Source organism: Malus sylvestris, chromosome 1, assembly GCF_916048215.2.
Source record: "Malus sylvestris chromosome 1, drMalSylv7.2, whole genome shotgun sequence".
Lineage (NCBI taxonomy): Eukaryota > Viridiplantae > Streptophyta > Magnoliopsida > Rosales > Rosaceae > Malus > Malus sylvestris.
The window spans coordinates 13,685,690-13,694,620 of NC_062260.1; the positions used below are offsets into that span (position 1 = coordinate 13,685,690).

The following is an 8,931-nucleotide window of genomic DNA, read 5'->3' on the forward strand; positions in this document are numbered from 1 at the left end:
GTTAGTTTTGAGTTCTTTCCTTCAAGCATGTTACAAAAACTGATTTTTTTTCTTTGTAGTTACATGTTAATTCGTTAATGACAATTACAACCAAGCATAAACCAAAGAGCATATCAAACTTTCACCCATGTTTGTAACTTTCTTTAACAGTCATGCAATTAAAAACCAAATCATCATCATTGTGTTGGAATGTACCCTAAGACATAAACACACAAAAACAACTCTTTTTGGCTTGTTCAAAACATTTTTTCCAGATTTTTTTTTTCAAATTTTCGGATTTTTACTTCAAAACACACCAAAACAGCTCAAAATGCACTAAAAACACTTAAAAACAGTGAAAACAACTATAGTTATGCTAGGTGATAAAAACCCACGAATTTTCAATAAAAACACTTGTTTACACCCTCCCACACTTAAATCAAACATTGTCTTCAATGTTTCAAGTATAAACTCACAGAAAACAAGGAAACAACAATGAACTAAACATGGCAAAGATGGCAAAATAAGTGCAGCAAAGAGAAGGGTTTAGGGACGCAAATCTGGTTGTGGAGCAATTCCAAAGTCTTCCTTATTTAAATGCATGGGTTGCCTCCTAAGAAGCGTTTGCTTTAACGTCTTACAGCCGGACGATGCTTCCATTCAAACTTCCCTAGGTCCCATGACATGGAATTGATCTTTGAATGGAAGGTGAAAAGAGTTTCAAACTTTGAATTTTTTTTCTTTCTAAAGAAACGATATTATCTACACTAAGGAGAGGGAGATAGGCTTAAACTTACAATGGGCTAGCAATAATGTTAATTAAATTCGCCTTTGGCGAGAATCAAACCTAAGACCTCTCATTTACAAGTAAAGATGAATATTATTAGACCGTAGTACTATGTTGCCAAAACTTTAAATTTTTAACCAAAAAGCATCTAATAATTTTATTTAATAATTAAGACAAAAAATATAATAAAATATTAATAATAACACAAATTAATTTTCTTCTCACTTTTTCCCTCCTCTCTTTCTTCTCTCTCCTTTTTTACTCTTTACCCATGCCCCATAGGCTCCTCTCCTCCATCCCTTTGTGTCATCCTCCACTTACACAAAAAGCCAATGCCTCACATCTTATCTTCTTATTTTATCTGAATTACATATTAATTGAATTTTCTTTGTCAACTAAAAGAGAGTGAAAATACTATTTAATCTCCTATGATAACAAAAAAAGTTAAGGGCACTAACATAATTTCACAAAATAAAATTTTGCTATTTTTTGTTTAAACCTCACCTACTGGTGATTTTAACACCTCTAATTTTTAAAAAATAAAAAATTAAACCTCTCTCTCTCTCTCTCTCTCTCTCTCTCTCTCTCTCTCTCTCTCTCTCTCTCTCTCTCTCTCTCTCTCTCTCTCTCTCTCTCCCCTTTAATTTAAAAAACAAAAATAAAAAACTTCACACACACTGTGTGTGGGCATATACTAGTTTTTCTATTAAATCCTCTCCTCACCCCCTTTCACCCTTCACAACCTCTATATATCTTAAATTATTTTTTACGACATTTTCTATAATTTGTGTACAAAAAGCATATGGGATTGTCGATGTATTATTTCTAATGAAATAAATAATAATTAGTTTGTTAAACGTCATGGCATCGTTGTTACATGTAAATATAAATTACTACTTGGATAAAAATGAAAAATAAAAAGTTAACCCTTTAGTAAATTTTACAAGATTTTGCATAAGAGCGCAACCAATCCTTTGAACTAAAATTTATGACGAACAAACAATCATATGCAGTTCAGAATTAACTAAATTTCTTTAGTAAATATCATGATTCATAACATATTCTGTAGAAAGGTCTTGATAAAGTAAACATAGCGGTAAACTTCTTAACCAAGGAGATTTAGTAGTAAAGTTCTTTATATGACAACCCAATACTTGAAAACTTGTACAGATAATGGCCCGTGGAAGCTCTTCGAGTAAAGCCGTCATTGTCTCAGAAGACGTTGAAGATAAAAATAAACAAGCGCGCATTATTAAATTTTGAAGAAGACAACCAAATTAATAAGGAAGACTTTACAAAGAGATACATGCATATCGTTGATTTTCAGAAAGAAAAAATAAAATCACATTTAGATACCATTGATTCTTAATTGGTGGAATTCTTGAATAACAAATTAGTGGATAGTGATAGATGCAATTCTTGAAGGATGAAGGCAACTCTCCTACAAATCAGTTACTTCTTAATTTCGATGTTTCCATGTGATATAGTGAGTCTACTGGATGAAGGCAAGTCTCCTTGACATTTCTTTACAATACTTGTTGACTTGTAGGGCATGCATAAGGTTGAATAAAATTTATATGGTTTTTTTAATCAATCAGTTGTAGCAAATAAATGGTGGAGGCTTTGAGGGTTATTTATTTACGGTTTGGAGAGCAGAGGAATCTGTGAACACGGAAAATTCCTGAAACGAAAGAGACAAGAACAACGCGCACAAACAAATATTTGTATTTGATAGTTTTGGGTTACAATCTCTCTCTATTTTGATCCTCTGATTCGATCTCCGTAAGGTGTGTATTTGTGGATGTGCGATTGATCCAAAGGGCCGTTGGGCTTGATCTAAGGATGAACGTTTTTCAAGGGCCGTGGACTTGATCTTGAAGGTGGATTTGAGCGGATCTTCAAAGGGGCTTTTGGGCTTGATCTTTGAAGAACAGTGATGAACGGATCTCCAAGGGCTTTTGGGCTTGATCTTGAAGAACAGTGATGAACGGATCTTCAAGGGGCTTTTGGGCTTGATCTTGAAGAACGGTTGGATGTGTGGATTTGTCGACGTTGTTGATCCAGAGGGGCCGTTGGGGCTTGATCTTGGATGAACGGATGATGAACGATGGTGCTTTCTTCAAGGGCCGTCGGGGCTTGATCTTGAATTGGTGGATGGTTGATCCAAGGGCCGTCGGGGCTTGATCTTGGAAGAACGATGAACGAAGAACGAAGAACACTTTCTTCAAGGGCCGTCGGGGCTTGATCTTGAAGGTGGATGATTGTTGATCCAAGGGCCGTCGAGGCTTGATCTTGGAAGAACGATGAACGAAGAACGAAGAACACTTTCTTGATTCTTCGGGAACCTGGATGCTTGAGAGCTTCGGAGTTTCAGAGCTTCAGAGCTTCAAGGTGTAATATGAATTCGTTCCCCAAATGAATGAAATTGGCTTATATTTATAGAATTTTCCAAGGCCTAATTTTGAATATAATATTCCAGATGAAATAAGTCGTTTCTGCCAAGTGTTGACACGTGTCCTATTTGATGACTTTTCCAACTCATTTCAATTTTCGTTGAGTCACACGCTACGTGTAAAATTTATGTAATACATGAGCGTTGACACTTTGATTTATCGGTCAACATTTATTTACCGAAATTTCGATGTCTACAAATGCCCCCACTTCAAGGCGCGTTGTATACATGTGCTTGTCACGTGTAGGAGATGCGTTTTGAAGTCCCTTAATGTAGATGTCAATCCAAGGGCCGTCGAGGCTTGATCTTGAATTGGGCTGGAGATTTCTTCAAGGGCCGTTGAGGCTTGATCTTGAATTGGGCTTAAGATTTCTTCAAGGGCCGTTGAGGCTTGTTCTTGAACTTTTGTTTGAAATTTCTTCAAGGGCCGTCGAGGCTTGATCTTGAAGGTTGAAATTGGACCAAAATGAGCTTTATGTGGTACATGATCCTTGGCTTTGGTAGTGGATGAATCGGCACGTATTTGTTTTTGCGTTTTGTTGACTTTCCACAGCTTTGATCTTGAACTGGGTTGGAGGATTTTCTGGATTCCTCCAATTGTTGATTTTCCACAGCTTATTCTTGAACTAGGTTTTGATTCAAGAGTGATAGACACTTGATCTTGAATCGGACTTGTGATTTCTTCCAGGGCCGTCGAGGCTTGATTTTGAATTTGGCTGGAAGCTTCTTCAAGGGCCGTTGAGGCTTGATTCTTGAAGGTTGACTCGAACATATGGCAAGCAGGTACGCGGTGAAGGTGACGACTTATTGCTTTGTTCAATCTTTCTAATTCACACCTGAGCAGTTTGGTCAACGGTATGATCTTCAAGATTGATGGGTTCTTCTTCTAGTTGGTGACTTGATCTTTAAGGATTTGATTCAAGGGTGGTGAATCGGCACGTGCAGCCCACAACGCCTAGCAAGTCGACCCAAGAATTTGAGGGTCAAAACGAGTCCTTCATCTTAGACTCTTTCTGCCGAGTTGACTGTGCATGCTGCATTCTTCTCTGCTTGTTTCTTCAGGCAGATATGGTAGATTCTCGAGTTCCTCAGTTCGAATTCCTTTTGCTGAGTTGACTGTGCAGACCGCATTCTTCTCTGCTTGTTCCTTATGCACCTTGTCTCCACATGCTGCAAGGTATCATTTTCACTTGCCTTATCTGTTCTCCAGGCAGATGTGGCAGCTTCTTTGGAAGTACAACAACAGTGGGAAATGAGTACTCGAGAGCAGTGCCAGGTAGGCAATCAGGGAAGGGTTCCAAGCAGTCGGTTCCTTACCCGAGTTTGAGTGGAGGTTCCGGCATATTGCTTTCTTTATCCTTGTCTTTGCAGGTAAGAACAAGGACGAAGGAAAGGACATGGAGAGTGCATGATATGAGATACTCTTGCTTTCTACCCTGGTGATATGAGATACTTTTGCTTTGGAGTCATTGGCTTGCAAAGGTACCCCAAGGAATAAGGAACACTGAATGACTCGAGAGGTTTCGTAGGGAAAGCATTTTTTTGGAGATGAAGAAAGGCTCTGTATGTCTGCCTTGCTATGGAAGGTGAAGGTGGACGGTTATAGGAAGTTCTTTAACACCTGTAGAGGTACTATTCTTTCACTCGTGTCGGCAACCGTTGGATGATTGAACAGTATACTTCACGTTCTTTCTCCTTCACCGAAAATCTTCGACAAATTACCCGTGATTTGCGCAAAGTTGAGTGTGCATATGACAGGTGTTGACAAGGCTGAAAGGACTGGTGCCTCTTCGATATCTGGGATCGGCGCTTCGACAAATTGCCCGTGATTTCCGCAAAGCTGAGTTTGCGCGTGACGGGTGCTGACGAGGCTGAAAAAGACTGGCGCCTCTTCGATATCTGGGATTGGCGCTTTAACAAATTGCCCGTGATTTCCGCAAAGCTGAGTTTGTGTGTGACGGGTGCTAACACGTCTGGAAAAGGAAGATGCTTCTCCGATTTCTGAGCTTGCCTCTTCGATTTTTGAATCGGCATTTTCGAACTCTGAGCTCATCTCTTCGATCTCTGAAAATCCCGTCGAGTGCCGATTTTTTATAGAGGTACGCAGTTCGTTTCAAAGCACACTTGAATTTTCGCTTGTAGAAACTCCCCTCTTGTACTTCTAAGATCTTAATTTGTCCGACCTCTTCTTTATTTAACACCTTTGAAAATGTCTGGGCCCTCTGACCGTCGTTTTGATTTGAACCTTGGTGAAGAGGCAGTCCCGCCTTCTCCAGACAACATATGGCGCCCGTCCTTCATATCCCCTACTGGTCCTCTTACCGTTGGGGATTCGGTGGTGAAGAATGATATGACCGCTGCGGTGGTGGCCCGAAACCTTGTCACTCCCAGAGATAACAGACTACTTTCCAAACGGTCTGATGAGTTGGCTGTTAAGGATCTCTGGCTCTTAGCGTGCAGTGTGCAGGTTTTGTGTCTAATATGGCCCAACGCCTATTTGCTCGAACCCGTTAAGTTGAATCATTGGCGGCTGAGGTGATGAGTCTCAAACAAGAGATTAGATGGCTCAAGCAGGAGAATAAACAGTTGCATAAGCTCGCCCATAGCTATGCGACAAACATGAAGAGGAAGATTGACCAGATGCAGGAATCTGATGGTCAGATTTTACTTGATCATCAGAGGTTTGTGGGTTTGTTCCAGCAGCATTTGCCTTCGTCTTCTGGGGCTGTGCCGCGTAATGAAGCCTCAAATGATCAACCTTCGGTGCCTCTTCTTCTTGGAGTTCCGCCGAGTGGTGTGACTTCAAACAGTCAACCTCCGACGTCTCTTTTTCCTAGAGCTCCGCCGAGTACTGAGACACCACCTGAGCAATGAAGACTCCCTTCCGTTTGTTTGCACATATGTAATTTTTTTTTTTTTTTGTATGTAGAATGCAATTTTATGTAATCTTTCCAGAGAAATAAATAAAATAGATTTTATTTCTCTCAATGTAATTTTTTTTTAATTTTTTTTATATATAGAAATAAATAAAATGAACTTTATTTCTCTCAATGCAATTATTATATATATAATTTTTATACATATTACATTATATATATATGCACACACCGCACCATCATGACCCTTTTTTTTTATTATATTTTCTTTTTTTTACTTTCGATGCTAGCCACAACCACTTTCTTTTGCATGCACCATTCTATATCTTTTCATTATTTTTTCTTTCATGGTGCTGGCACCACCTTTGCTTTTCCCCTTTTTTTTTATTTTTTTATTTTTTTTATATTTTTTTTTTGCTTTCGGTGCCTGGTGCACCATGTCTATTTTCCTTTTTTTTTATATTGTAATTTTTTATATGCACACATACATACGTACATACATGTACATACATATATATATATATATATATATATATATATATATATATATAGGATGCAGGATAGGATGGAGAGAAGGCAGGGAGGAGCCTGGTGGATGAAGATGGTGGCTTTGTGGCTGCGGAGGATTGCGTGGGCGGCCATGGAAGAGCGAGGCCCTGTCGGTGCAGCTCCGTGAAGAACGCCCCGCCCCAACACTCGATGCCACGCTTGCCGTGCACATGATGTTCCCTCTCATGCCGCCATCCCGCGGACGTTGACCGCCATGAGCTTGTCGTAGTTGGAGAGGGAGGTGGACGGAAGAGAATGGGAGAGGACAAAGATGAGAGGAGAGACGGCGGAGCACGCCGTCAGAACGGATTTGAACTTCTGGTGGCGAAAAGTCAAAGCCGCCGTGGTCAACAACCTCTTTGTTCTTCTTCACTTTCTTTCCCTTCCAATCGGCGAAGTTCTGATCTTCTCCGGCACCGAGACTTGCTGCAAGGCGGAGGTGGCGCAACCCAGGCCTCTGAAGCTGGAAAGGAGGAGTGGAGGATACGGGCTGGCGTGGAGGAAGGTGGCGATTGGAGCAATTGATGAACGAGATCGGTGTTTCCTGCCTCAATTTTTTCAACACTGCCTAGTATAACCCGGCACAAAATAGCATATTTTTCGCCATTATCATCCCGTTCCGACTGCCCACAACTCAGGAAAGGCGCCGATAAATGCGAAAGGTGAAGACCGACGCCATGCGACTGCGTCCCAGAAACCTTACTGGGTGCGCCGAACCCATGTGTCAAAATGCCTCTCACATCGCTGCCCGAGACGCCGCACCAGGCGTATACAACATTGGCCTAGCCCCGAGCCGCCTTGGTGATCTCAATCTGCTTCTGAAACACCTCCAATCGAGCCTTATCCAACGGCTCGCACTGATGAACTGCCGTCACAGCAGCCGAGAGATCGACCTTCCTCATCCCCACGAGAAACAAATCGCTGCACACTGTGTAAACCCTCTCAACTCCTCCCAGCAACCTCACATTCGGCCACTCCGAACTCCACGGCCTTATCGACGATGTCACTTCGTCCTCATCCGCCGGCTCTTCCTCCGTCCGCTTCTTGCCCAAAACCCGACCCGATACATTGACCCGTTGGTTGATTTGGACCTTCGGACTATCCGACCAGTCCACCAAATCCTCGCTGACAAACGCCTTAGGGAAGAAGGGCCTGCCGTTCACGTCAATCCAAGCGATAGATCTCTGACTCCCAGCCCCCAAATCAATCTGCAACATTCGCACAAAGTCAAACAACACCGTTGACCCCTCCATGTCAACGCTGACCACCGCCTTGCGCTCCGCGAAACCTGCACGCAGAAATTCGACGATCGGGTTCGGCAAGTCGTCCCAGGACTCGTTCTGGAAGAACATAACCCGTGCCGGGGCGGCGCTCCGCTTGAAATTGGAGGGGTAGTGCATCCGATTGGACGTCCGATTGCAGAAGTTCTTAGAGCTCGCTGAGGAAGACCGAGTGCAGAGAAAAGGGTTTTCTGCAAAACTTGGAGGGAGTCGACCCAGGTGGCGAGGTCGGATTCGCTGGGAGCAGAGGAAGCATGGCATGCCGGCTCCTTTTTGGCTTCTTTCTTGGAGCTGGATTTAGATAATAGGTTTGGGCTTGGACAACCTCCTTTTGATGGGCTTATTGCTGCTAGATAGAGGACATACATACACATATATGTTCCTTTTTCTCTCTTTTTTTTTATTTTTTTTATTTTTTTTATTTTTATTTTATTTTTAAATACATAAAACATATGTATATTTTTTTCTCTTTTTTTTGTAAATACATAAAACATGTATCTCTTTTTTTTTTTTAATACATAAAACATATGTATATATTTTTTTTCTTTTTTTTTTTTTGTAAATACATAAAACATGTATCTCTCTCTCTTTTTTTTTTTGTACAAAGAAATTGTAATAGCATCAAAACTTTTAATTAAATCTTTATTCCTTATTTTGGTGTGACTGAACTCAAATTTTGAATATTCGAGTTGCCTACGTACCCTTCCAAAGAAAGAGATCAAGTCGTAACGTAGTTCAAATACATACATATTTTTTGGTATTTTCTTTTTGTGCCGTTTGTAGTTTCAGCTCGTGCAGGCAAGGAGCGTTGGTGTTGCCTTTTATGCTCGTGCAGACCAGGAGCGTTGTGCCATGCAGTTTAGGCTCGTGCAGGCGAGGAGCTTCGTGTCCTACAGTTTAGGCTCGTGCGGACAAGGAGCTTTGGTTCGTGCAGTTTAGGCTCGTGCGAACAAGGAGCATTGGTTCGTGCAGTTTAGGCTCGTGCGAACAAAGAGCTTTGTGCCATGC

General features: G+C 41.3%; 1 long non-coding RNA gene and 1 pseudogene across 1 annotated transcript; one reads left to right on the forward strand and one right to left on the reverse strand.

Annotated features, from left to right (window-relative positions):
• Positions 1-2,578: 2,578 nt before the first annotated feature.
• Positions 2,579-3,268, forward strand: LOC126632000 (uncharacterized). Its single transcript, XR_007626534.1, has 2 exons — positions 2,579-2,699; positions 2,748-3,268. It is a non-coding gene; the product is annotated as an uncharacterized LOC126632000 (long non-coding RNA).
• Positions 3,269-6,642: 3,374 nt separating this feature from the next.
• On the reverse strand, positions 6,643-8,184 carry LOC126612418 (inactive poly [ADP-ribose] polymerase RCD1-like; annotated as a pseudogene).
• Positions 8,185-8,931: the final 747 nt, after the last annotated feature.